At 30.3% G+C, this 13408-nt stretch overlaps 1 long non-coding RNA gene across 1 annotated transcript; it reads left to right on the top strand.

The window, feature by feature from the left end:
* Positions 1-12401: 12401 nt before the first annotated feature.
* Positions 12402-13202, top strand: LOC139907651 (uncharacterized). Its single transcript, XR_011784377.1, has 3 exons — positions 12402-12516; positions 12652-12816; positions 12872-13202. It is a non-coding gene; the product is annotated as an uncharacterized lncRNA (long non-coding RNA).
* Positions 13203-13408: the final 206 nt, after the last annotated feature.

Here is a 13408-nt window from a genome sequence, read left to right on the forward strand (position 1 = left end):
TCCGCACAGATCTATAAAGGCACATTTATTTTAATACCCCCAAAATAACCAGATCCCTTATTTAATGATATATATACAAAATATAATGTATAAAATAATATTTATTATCTCGTGTAGTAAAATAATAATAATAATAAATATAAAAAAAACTATAAAAAAACTCTGTATATTGACATTTTATCAATGTTACACATTGTGCTGTGCCTGTCCTTATAAAGAACTGAAGACTGGAGTCCTTTCAAGTTCAGTCTTGATCAGGTCCAATTTAGTTCGGCTTATCAATTCTACAAACTTATAAAGGTCAGTCCTTGATGACGTCACTTAACATTTTTCTTCTTTTATTAATCTGTTCTAGTATTGACTGTCCTAAGGACTGTTCTTTCAGAGTGGACTGAACAAGACCAACACATGACTACTTAAACACAATTATATATTCAGTCCTTATTTTACTCTAATTAATAAAGAAAAAAACTAATCATTATTCCATATATATACAACTCAATAATCAAACATCTTGTAAATAAATAGTATAAACTAATTAGAGAAAATAATGTCATCAATGTCATATTTTAGTAATTAGTTAATGACTGTTCTTTTGTTATAATTGTTATTCTTTTAAAAACTAATTTAATTAACATACAATTATATAAATTCAATTAATTAAGTTTATCTCTTCAAAAATAAAAACTGTTGAAATCATTTAAATATTTTTGTTTAAATAATAATAAAAAGAGAAGTTTTCTTTTCTTTAAGACAAAAGTTTATTCTTTTTAAAAAAATATAATATCATCAGTAGCTGCATTTTTTGACATCCATATATTTTTTTAATATTTAAAAAATTTTCTTCCACGAATTGAAATGTTTTTATGACATTATTTATTATATTTAAAAAAAAACAAAAAACTTTTATCATTATGATGCATCACATTAATGTTACATACATCAAGAGCAACTAGATGTAGAAATGAGTGGGCTCGAACCGACAAAATAGAAACAAAAAGATTAAACTTCAGCCTACAGACAAAAAAAAAAAAAACATATAAGCTATATTCTACTTTGATTAATCAGGGTAATTATGTTTCTAATATTTATTAACTAATGGTGGTACCAGGTGTTGTTAGGCGTCAACGAACAGAAAACACTTGTTTTATTAAATTAGAAGATAATTTTACAATCAATCAGGAGTCTTATTACCCTTTTTTGATGAGCACACTCACATGTAGTTGCTAAATACTTAAGTGTTATCTCCTCAGGAATGAAAGAATGATAATAACAGTTTAGAAGTACGTTAGTCTCCAGAGTGCTACCTGGGTGTGCTATAGCTAAGCAATGCGTAAGCACTTTGCTGAAAGCTACTTTACCGAATAACCACTTAATTATTAGGTTGGGGAAAATATTTTTTTACTTCTTGCTTTATTTCTATCCTTAAAAGAAGTGTTACAATCATCCAATTAAAGCTTATTATACTCCGTTCTGTTTGATAACTTGTTGCCGACGAGAATCCATCCACCTAGTGAGGGATTTTTGTAGAATCCCTCGTCACTATTAGCTATAAAACTCGTATAACTAATTTTCACAGGCCTTTATTGAGGCATAATTTGTTTTCCCAAGCGTGTTCATCATATACAGAAACAGGTGGCAGTCACTTGGTTCCTGGTTCAAATTGTAGAGTGGATACATAAAAACTTCCCAGGTGAGCTCTTGGAGCTTCTGGCGTGTAATCAAAGATGTATGTGGCTCGGTCTTGTCTTGATGATGCCTGTTGTCTCCTATTCACCAATGTTGGCCGCTTCTATTCGATCGCCAGCTTCAAAAAATGTAGTTGTTCACAGTAGATTAGAGCGGGAGAGGGATCGCTCGAACAAGTATTGTGCAGCACGAACTGAAAGAGTATCGGGCCCTATATTCATTGCAAATTTACTTGGTCGCTTTTGATGTGTTTTTCCCTTTCAAGTAGTAAAAATGTAAAATATAGAGAATTTTTTCCTTGGCATCTCCATACTCGACGCACGATAATTCACGACTGAACCGATCAAGTACTATAATGTATAAAAAGGTTTGTAGTATACACTCCCACCAATACAACACCGTATCGTATGATCTGATGTGACCAATAATGAAGAAGAAATACAAAATTACTTTTTCCCCAACCTAATACATGTTACACAAATTTTAAAGGATGAAATGTTTAATTATTTGCAGCAAATTTCAATGTTTAGTGTTGACTACTTAATAATTGATTCATTTCATTATTAAGATACTCCAAAAGTTAGAACTGTTGTAACAAGAGTCTTGAAAACCACCCAATAAACAAATTACGACGAAAAAATATGTTTAAAGAATGGAAGGAGTCAATTGATGTGTTATTGTTGAGATTCAATGGACAATGCGAATGAATCAATCGTTGGGATTGAATGTGTTGCACCTGGTAAAGTTCTGATCGACACTTCTCTATCTCAATGCTGTTTCTGACTGATCAATGTGTGTTTTTCATTGAAGTAGTCTAATAGAAAATAATTAAATAAAATTGTAGTATGAATTATCATCACTGTATGTACTATTTTTTTCGGCAATCTGGCCTTTCGGTGAAAAAGCTCGTTCGGAAAATTGGCATTCGGTAATAATATTTTTGGAAAAATATTTGCAAATATACTTTGTATATATGTAATGTACTTATTTTCTTTTTTAATATGAGCATTAGTTACACTCGCTTATTAATAAAATAAGTCGTCAATTCATATTTTATAGAATAGAGTTGTATAACATTTCATTTATATTTACATACTGTTCTTATACCTAGTCATGCTAATTGTTTGCATTTTTTAGATCGTCATAACACGTTCATTCACACATCGATGTTACTAAACTAGTAACTTGTTCCACTTTCACTGGGAAACAGATTTGACTCAAATTTGATATGTGGTATCATTGAAAATAGCTCTTCTCTAAAATGATCCTATAACTTAGTACTACTTTTTTAGACAATCATTGATATTAATAATAAAGGGATATTAATATATATCTTTTCATATTAAAAACCTTCTACTTTAATAAGGAATATGAAGTGTTTTTTTTTTTGATAAAAAACAATTTTTTTCAAAATGGGATCATTCGATACAAACAACTAAAGTAGACATTTTTAAAATTTAAATTATATGCACTACAAAATTGGTAAATACCTAATAATTTTTTATTTTTTTCATGTTTAAAACTTGAAAAAGTTAATAAAAACCCTGAAGATAAACAACATAATTAAATCTTAATGCAAAGAAAACAAAATTTTTATATTTGTAATTACTACTTTTAAGTTTAAAGGAGTAAAATTGTCCTTAAATTTCTTAGAATCAAATTCAAAGTGGATTTGTGTTATGCCATTAGGACTTAGAAATCGCTTACAAATTGATTTGATGAGCAACACAGTATATACAGAGTTTTTAAATCTTTGAATAATAAATAAATTAATTAATGAAATCAGACTTTTGAAACTTTTAATTTAATTTGGATCTTGACTGATTTGTAACAATTAATTTTTTTTTGTCTTTTCTCTTTATCGTATGTATCATATTATCAGGATGGAACGCGAAGGGCCGAATAGAAATGTCTCAGGCTTTTCTCAGGCATGAATGTCTAGCCTATCTCACTTTTCCTCTAAATCGCTACGCGGGTAAAGAGGAGAGGTTGTTCCTATTATATCTTATATATATTTTAACTAATTTTTATTTTCCAATAATCTCAGGTTTTAATCGTCCTGCCTTATTTTTTTAATCAAATTTCACATTCAAATCGTGTCTGTTTGTCAATGCCGAATATCTACGACAATGCTGCGTACTACCGTTAGAATAATAAATAAAGCAAAGTTTGTGTGTTTATTTGTCTGGGGATAACTGATTATAAACTACGAGTGTGTGTAACTATAGCTCAGTATGTTATATTCAAAAAAGGAAAGAAAAAATCACAGTCAGTTATACCCTGCATGACAAAGTTTATTAAAAAAGAAAATTGAAGGACATATTTGTCTTCTATATCAATATTGTAAAGTTTTTGTGTCTGTCTGTTGTCGACACCTAATAACTTTGAGAAATGTTGTTTCTCCCGCTTGTATTTAAATAACATAGATAAAAGTAATAATATTATCAAATAGGGTCGGGTATTTGTAATAGCTACCTGAATATTTGTAAATAAATGTAAGTCCCTGTTGGAATAGGAGTAGACTCGAGGATCAATATCAAGGTAATTCCTGCCTAATCAAAAATTATGACTGATATGTGGCTCTTCTTCCAAACATTCTTCAAATGGTCTGGGTGACAACGTTGATTCTTTTTTTTTAAACATACCTGCGTTTCATATGAATTGAATCTCTGATATTGGTTAAAAAGAGTAATTTCTCTCGAGTGGGTTATCCACTGAGCTACGTTTCTTCATTAATTTGTGATATATTTATTGTAAGTGGAGTATTTTGGGGGAGGGACACTGGGGCAAGTGTACCAGGGCTTACTCTTAAGAGGGTTCCAATCTGAATAAATTTTATACACAAATTTAAATAAATATACAGAGAAGAACCCTCTAAACTTCAAAAAACATTTCTTGTTAAAACTTTTCAGAAGAGTAGTTTAACCCAAGGTATTCCCTAATTAGTCTTTGGGCACACCATCCGGATAATATTGGGGTATCTTGTATAAGTTGGCCCACACGTCATACTTTATTTTTCCATCTCGAAATTGGAGACAGCGACAGAGGATAGTTGAAATATAATTCTCGCAACATTTTGAAAATAGCCTCTAAATTTTGTATGATAGGCAATGTAAAAGTGATTTTTTATGAGTAATTCCTAAAGAGTAGTGTATTGTAAACCACAAATCAGATGGACGGTTGATCAAATTTTCCAATGGTCAATTTATTTCGGATAAATTTAATAATTTCTCTTGTTATTTGAACATTTATGTAATACTAGAAGTTATATTCTCTTAATAATTTATAATGCTGAGGGATAATCTTTCTAAAAACAAAAGTGCTTCATACTACAAAATATGAAAGGATCTAACTTCAAAATATTGAAATCTTTTTGTCCAAAATTATTTTTTAGAAATTGTATGATTCAGTATTAAAACCCTTAATTGGTTAAGTTAAGTGCACAGTCCATCATATTTAAAAAAGAAACAGAACGGGAATGGTATATTCAACTTAATTATTATAAAGATACCCTAATTAGATGTTTCTAGCCTCCTCAGTAGTTTTATTTTTTTGTTTATGACCAACGATATTTTAAAATCATATTCGTCGAACCTATTCTTGTAAATAATCTTTTGAGAATAACAAGTTAAATTTTGTATAAATTGATCAATCATTTTACACGATGAACAAAGTATTTGAGTGTTAGGGCAGGGTGTCACAGTATATGAGGGCGGTCCCAGAAGTATTCTACTTAAAAAAAAAAAAATTAAAAAAGCAATATTATTTAATATAATCTCCTTTCAGCTCCATACACTTTTCCCGGCAATGTTCAAAAAGTTTGATAAACTTTTTATGATAAAAGCTGTCTAGCTCCTTCAAACAGCCATTAACTACATTGTTTGGAAAACTTTAAATACTGAGCCATTTGTTCAACTTTGAGAATATAAAATAATTTGAGGATGCCTAAATATAGCGAATAAGGTAGATGAGTTAGCAGTCGTACGTTTGTGAGATATAGCTTCAGGTTGCTGTTTTCTGACTGTTTTATAAGTTTTTTTTTTTTTTTTTTCATAACCAGAATTAATTAAAATTTTATTGGGATACTGAAAATTTGATGTAGTATATTGCAAAAAAATAATAAAAACACATTATCCCCCCAAAAAAAAAAAAAAAATTCTAGACCTAAACTTAATTGTATTTAAAATGCCAATATAGTTTTTCAAAATATTTATTACTCACCCGTCAACCTTGAAGCCTGATGCTTTCACTGCGTAAATGGAGAATTTAATTTGGACGATCATTGTATGATATATACTTGTTATTGGAAGGTAGTGTGAGAAAATCCTTTCTGTTCACTGAGTCTCCAAAGCGACCCTTTACATCAGTGTTGGGGTAACAGAGGTAAATTACTACAAATGGGGTAATTTAGTAGTTTTTGGTGAGATGGAATTACTCATTCCTAGTTTTCATTGAACAAATAAATAACATGCCACTACAGGGGTGCCCACGCGGGGTGGGCTGGACGTACAGTGGCCCCCTAAAAAAAAGACAGCATTTTTGCTTTATACACGAAAAATTTGGTCAGGCTGAATTTTGTTTTCTCAAAATTAGGCGTAAAAATATATTATTGTGTGAATCATTGTAAATATTAGAAATATTTTCCAATAAATTAATTAAAAAGTTTTAAGGTTGGACACCCCACAGAGTGTGTGAAGCTGTCTCGCTTTCTGGCCTGCACAAATAATAATTAGGATTATTTTATGGGTATCCTGATACGTTCAGTATTCCATCAGATCATTTCCGAACACAGTAGAGTTAATTTTGTATTCTGAAGTAGGATACACTCAATTTAAGCTTTACCTCTTTACTTTGCTAAATAAAAAATAAAAAAACAGCCCCATTGCCTTTGTAGCACACTGGTTGAGAACCCTTGACATAAATGCATAAAGTTTTTTATTGTGTATAACTACGAAAGAGTTAATTTAAAAAATAAAATTAAAATAGTCATGTAATTATAAATGCAGTTGGACAAAACAAGTAATTAAAATTTACTTTTTATGAGGTCGAAATGGGTTTTAATTCTCTTGTCACTAGAGTAAAACACCCTAATAATGTAAATATGTATGGCATATGTTTTTTATTACCTCCATTATCAAAACTCCTAGCATAATTTAAAATTACCTATGTATTCTATTATAATGGGAAAATATTTAACTGGAATAGTAGAGTATTTACTTATATCCTTATATATCAGCTTAGTATTAAGAGGCTTTAAAATGAAATTCAATTAAATCCCTACTTTTTCGGATACAAAAGCATCTTTTAAGGACTCTAGAATGAATAATTTTTAATTCCTGGCAAAAAACCCTTCCCTACCCCAAAAATTACTTTTTCACGCATGAATGAGTATTTATTGAAATCTTTTTTCAAATTAATTAAAAGAAACTTGCGAATGTTGGGATCATTAAAGACTTTTTATGCTTAAAGCAATAGTTATATAAACTTTGAAGTAATAAAGTACAGTTTAAAGATAATGTAAAAGTTCAAAGGTAACAAAACGTCAATTTCATCTAAACTATTATTTTAACGTTTGTACCAGGGTGTCTAATTTTTAGGGTGACTTGTTACTTTGATTTTCTGTTGTATTTTAATGAAAAAGTTTTTATTGTAAAGTTTCAGTCTTTAAAAGAGCGCGTTTTTGGACCTCTATACCAATTTGAAAATGACTTTTTTTAACGAAATTCTCTATTCGTAAAGGGATTCAAAAGTCTCATTAAAGTTCCTTTTCCAGTCATACATAAAAATTTAATCTTTATTTTTCTTTTTGAAGAAAAACAAATTGTAGCCAACGAAATACTTTGGATACACAAACAATCAGAGTTGAGAGAGGGGGGGGTGCCAGCCGATTAAAATATTCTTTTACCAAAATACTAACAAGATATAAAGTCACTGAGAAATTTGGGGTAAAACTTAATTTTCTCATTTTTATAAAGTTACCCCTCTCCTAATTTAATACTAAGTACTTCGTATTATTTCTAGCACAAGGCTAAATATGGTTAAAAAAAAAAGAACTGTTTAACGTCCCACAACTCATGTCAGCTGATGCTAGGTGCTAGTGACATGCAAGTAATTCAATCACCTAGTTTTAATTTCAACCCAACATCCAGTCCAGGATGTCTTAGTGCCTGAAGTTGTCATCCAATCAATTACTCATTCTTCATTAATGAAGAATTTTCTTAAGGATTTTACGTTTTTGTAGGAACAAATCGTAAGGTAGCCCACACTTTTTGTTCCCGTAATTTTCTTATTAAATTCATTTTACAATCTATACGGATACATATTAAGAATGCCCCCCAAAAAATACTTTTAATGAAAGATAAGTAACAATTCCTCAAAAATATGTCAAAGCCAGTATCTAATCAAGAAATCGAAATAGGGAGTTTCAAAATTACTTATTTACAGACGAATCCGGATATTGTGGGTTTCTTAAAAATATTTCAGATAAAAAAAAATCCGGATATAGTCACCTATTTATCTAAAAAATAGTTTATTTAATCAAGATTTGAAAGTATCTTTGAATAAAAAATCAAGAACACAATGATATCTTTATTTTGTCTCGCAACTTTTCATTCGCATTGATCAAGACACCTAAAGTTCAATAGTAGATAGAAGTGTTGTTTGATATACTCGTGCTATAGTGATATCGGGGAAATAAATTATTTACAGGGTTACTATATAAAATTGATATTTGGACCGGTACTTGCTGTGTCATTATGTCATACGCTGAGTAAGTAACCCTCCAAATTTCTGAGCTAGAAATTGTAATTTAGAAAACAAAGCAAGAATAAAAATAGCATTTCATTACGTTCTCAAATTTCTAAGCTTACCCTCTCCAGCCATATCAAACAAAATCCTGGGTACACCCCTGTAATTGTATACAGAAAATACAGATACTAAGATATAAAACGTTACCATCGTTTATTTTCTTATGTACAGTCTATTACATCATGTATGATTTTAAATGAGAAAAAATTTGCTTTGATGATATCACACTTCGATGTAAGGCTAATAGTCATATGCTCAATGATATAACGGACAACAGTTTGTGAAGGATGAAATTTTTGTTCTCAGTCTGGGATCGATTTTCGACCGAAACACGAATCTAAATCAGTATCTATAAGGAATCATTTCAATTTTAACACGAAAAAAAATTTCTCTCGTACCAAATCATAAGTCAAGTCGACTTTTTATGGTAGTTGGACTTGCTGAATGAAAAAAGTTAACGCTTGATTGGGTGAAGATGCACCTACACACTTTAATGTGTTAATATCACAAGAGTACTCCGTCGAGCATCAATAAATCCTATTACAGTGAAAAAGAAAAGAGATATAAACCAAGAGAGATAAATATAAAAAGCAGGGGGGAAATTTTAAAAATGTGAAATGCAATCTATCCGATCCTGAGAGTGTATAATTCCAAATTTGGTATCGGTGTTCATCGATGATACTGAATTCGGAATTATACATTCTCATGATATAATTATGAATTTGGTATCGGTGATCAACAATGGAGAAGAGGGCATGTGCAGGAAGGAATCCCTGCTGAACCGTCCCTGGCCAGTAGGATTTGCTCGGAGGACTCCATTGAATGTCTGTATTTTGGAATCACTCACTCACTACGCGCATGCAGCAAGTTGTCCATGGAGCCTGAAATAAGGATGTATGAAATCAACTTATAATTTATGGATGTCTAGATGAGGGATGCTCATAGTCTAGCATAAAAAAGTTATGCTTTGTAATCCTCATTTTATTAATTGCTTATTAGACTTTATTTATTTTGATGTATCACCTGTGTCTCAGATATAAATTAATATATTTTTAACCATTGACAAATGTGTAATGGTGGAATGTTTTATACTATTGAGTTAAGAATGTGTTTAATATGTTGTAGATTTATATAAATTGTAATTTATATGAAATAGTTTCAATGAAAATGAAGATATATTATACCATTTTTTATAAGATAAAGCCTCATGGATCAACCTGCATAAATAAATTCAGAAGAAAGCAACTCTTTGGTTCCAGTGAAAATTTGCTCTTTTCTAAAGTTTATAGAGAATTTTATTTTTCAGAAACCTGCAAAATAAAATAGGTCAATTTCTTATTGATTTTTAAGCCTATTTATTTAATATATTTTTTGTTTAATTTCATCAAAAGTGTGGTTGTTGAAACTAATGTATTCCATGAATTTAGTCTATCGTAATAAGTAACTGTACCTTTGTTTTTGTGGAATATTCGTATCAACACAGTTCTAGGAGTCAGTTTTCGCTGAGATGAATGTGGTGAAGAATAAATATAGTACTAAACTCACTCATGAGCACATAGATCATATAATGAGGATTGCCGTAATCTGTCTGAATGAGAACTTAAAAACGAGCAAATATCAGCCATTAGACTTATAACACGTAAATATATATTCAAACGTCAATGATTTATCACGTTTACATTATTTGTATTCCAATTAAATTAAAACAAATATTTTAGAGAATTTTGGAGCCCTACTGTCTATCAAAAATCTATACCTCCATTGCCTAGTTTTAAAATATATAATTAAATGTATTTAAAATATGTTTTAATCGTTATACATTCGTCTTTCTGTGTTGAAGATTAAGATAAAATAAATTGCAGTTATACATGACTACAATGGAAGGAATACTATATTTTTATCAAATATCCGATCTTTCCCTAATCGCCCAAAAAAGAATAATAATTGTACAATCTTCTTTAGTCTTTTCATAGGGATTTTCTGTACATTTTTCCTTATTATATTCAAATATCAGTCTTGATCGTTTGCATAAAGTAATATTCGATAAAAGTGTAAAGTCTTTTTTTATTTATAAAGCCATTTGATGGAGTTAAACCAAGATTTATTATAAATTTATCCATTTTATACAGTAAAAATATGGACATGGAGCCCCAAAAATGGCGTCTCCTTCAATTATGATACAATTCATGACGTCAATTAAAAGGCTCTATAGAACTTGATATCAGAGTGGATATTACATTTTTTAATCTCTTTTAATAAGTGGTATTATGCAGAAATTTTGTTATCATATATCAGGGGTTCCTTCTCTAAGATTAAGAAGGTATCATTCTAAGATTAAACTCAGAAACTATATTTATCCTTTTACATTCTAGTAAGAGTTAAACCATACATGCATCCTTATTTCAGCTCCATGGACACAAATATGACTTGTTGCATACACGTAGTTAGTGAGTAATTCCAAAAGACGGACATTCAAGCGAGTCCTCGGAGCAAATTTTACTGGCCAGGGAAAGTTCAGCAGGGATTCCTTCCTGCACATTCACTCTTCTGCATTGATGAACTCCGATACCAAATTTAGAGTTATACACTCTCAGGATCGGATGGATTGCATTTCCCTTTTTCCTTAAATTTCTCCCTTTGCTTTTTCTATTTCTCTCTTTGTTACTATCTCTTCTACCTGGGGCATGCCAATACTTATGGACTTTTATTATGAGATCAATTCATTAATGAGTTTCATCCTTGAAATATTGTTCTGGCCTTATCTTAAATTGACAACGATGTAGAGCGTTTTTGGGGAGGTTATTTTTTTCAATCAAAGTTCATACTTTCAGCTATCCAATGAGATACTTTTAAACTTTTTGAATCTATTCATCTTGAAGCTATGATCCTCTGAATAAAAAGTACTATTTTCCACTTTAAACAAAGATAACTCAAGTTAAAAGTTTGATGCACACCTTTTAAAAGGGTTTTTTAATTTTTTAACATTCGGCTTTAAAATATATTTACATAATTTATAATTCAGTGGTTATAATTTAATCTTCAACACAGAGGGCTTAAAACAGCTTTGAACCTTAAAAATACTCAAAAATGATAAAAAAATTATGGCCTTTATCTAAAGGCCATGAGGCTATGAGAGGAAAAATAAGGGCATATTTGAAATCAGAAGATCAAACTGCACTAACTTGATTATATGCTCTTCTTGTGCATATATAAGTGTGATTTTGTTAGATAGTGTTATTAGACGGCGCAAGAGGTAGGTGAGAAGCATCCAGCGTGAGGCAGTTGGTTAACAACCAAATTTGAGCACCTGCAGCAGCTTCAAAAATGGAGGTACGAAGTTGTTTGTTGTTTTGGCGGCTAGACAGAGTTGTTTGGTGTCGATCAAAGAAGTATTTATCCCACAATCGTGGGAAAGGCAGAGTGTCGCTATTAAAATCCACGCTGGAAGTGTCAATGTTGAGATTGTAAACTACTTAAACCTGGACAAGTCGGGTGTCTGGAGAGTTTAGAGGTAATTAAGAATCAACAATAAAGAGGGATGATCACAAGATGTAGTAATACTGCCAAATTTGGAAAATATAATTAATGATGAGCTAATATTTTTATTTTTTTAGCTTTTATTTGACATTAGCTTTTATTTAAATCGGATGATTAGTGTAGGAGAAAATCCATCTAAAAAATTCTTGTCTGTCTGCTCTTTCCCTTGAGTAATTTAATTAATACTAAATAATAAAAAATATATCAAATCCAATAGTTGTAAACAATGACGTAATTGGAGAAATACTAGCTCATTTTGCTTTTTGATTATTTCAAGAAAAGTTAAGATATATAATAAATATAAATAGTATATTCAAATATCAAAATTAAATTAAAAAAATACTAATTTGTTAAAAATTTTCATATAAAAAAAATCCTTTACCAATTAACTCCAGGCGAATCTAATTTGATACATTAGCTTTTGAATCATCTCTTAGAGCAGCTTGACAATTTTTAGTCCCCAAAAATTTATGGATGTAAAGGGTATGTTTGTGTTTATCCTTATTTATTTGTTCTAGTCCAATCTTAGGACCGTCTTATTGGTCCTTAGGACTGTAGTGCTAGTGAATTCTTTTCTATAAAAGAGTCAGTGGGTTATTGTCTTGAATTTTTTTTAAGAATAAGATTTATTGGACGAACCCAGTCTCATTTCCTAATGTGGTAGAGGCCATGGATCGATTTTAGATACTTGTTATAAGTTTCTCACAAAAATGGTTGTTAAGAATGCTCCCGTCAGATCTGAAGGGGACCAATGTTTTGTTTCTATGTTTCTACAAATTACAGGTTGTTGTATCATCAATGTACTAATGTATATATACTAATCTTGCATCTCCTTTAGGTACTATTTTGAGCAAAGCAGATTCAGAAGATAATATAGAATTTTATTTTGACTTTGATGATACAATTTATTATCAAATCATTAAATGTGAGATGGAGGAAGATATAAATAATGATGAAAATACAATAGAACAACCACCCAATGATTTACATCTTTCTTAAAATCTGTGAAGATGAAGGATTTATTTATGTTATTGGTATTATGACCAAATTGTTTCATTAAAAATGTCCCACTCTGGGGTGTAATACTTCCAGCATCCAAGTTCCTCAAAGTCCATGGCTTAAAAAATTTATCAAAGGGGGACTGTTTCAACCATCAGAATCTTTTTTGGAATTTTGCAAAAAATAGAGAAGGATTTCATTAAGTTATATGGGATTTTTTTTTGATACCGAACCATATATGATGGATCGACTCATCAACATAATTGTGGAAAAGTATCTTAAGGAAGAATATGAAGTTATAGAAAATGTATTGGCACTCGTACATTAATTAGACTAAAGTATATTAATATTGTAAACAAAAGTAGCATAAAAAGAA

Source organism: Lepeophtheirus salmonis, chromosome 2, assembly GCF_016086655.4.
Source record: "Lepeophtheirus salmonis chromosome 2, UVic_Lsal_1.4, whole genome shotgun sequence".
NCBI lineage: Eukaryota > Metazoa > Arthropoda > Copepoda > Siphonostomatoida > Caligidae > Lepeophtheirus > Lepeophtheirus salmonis.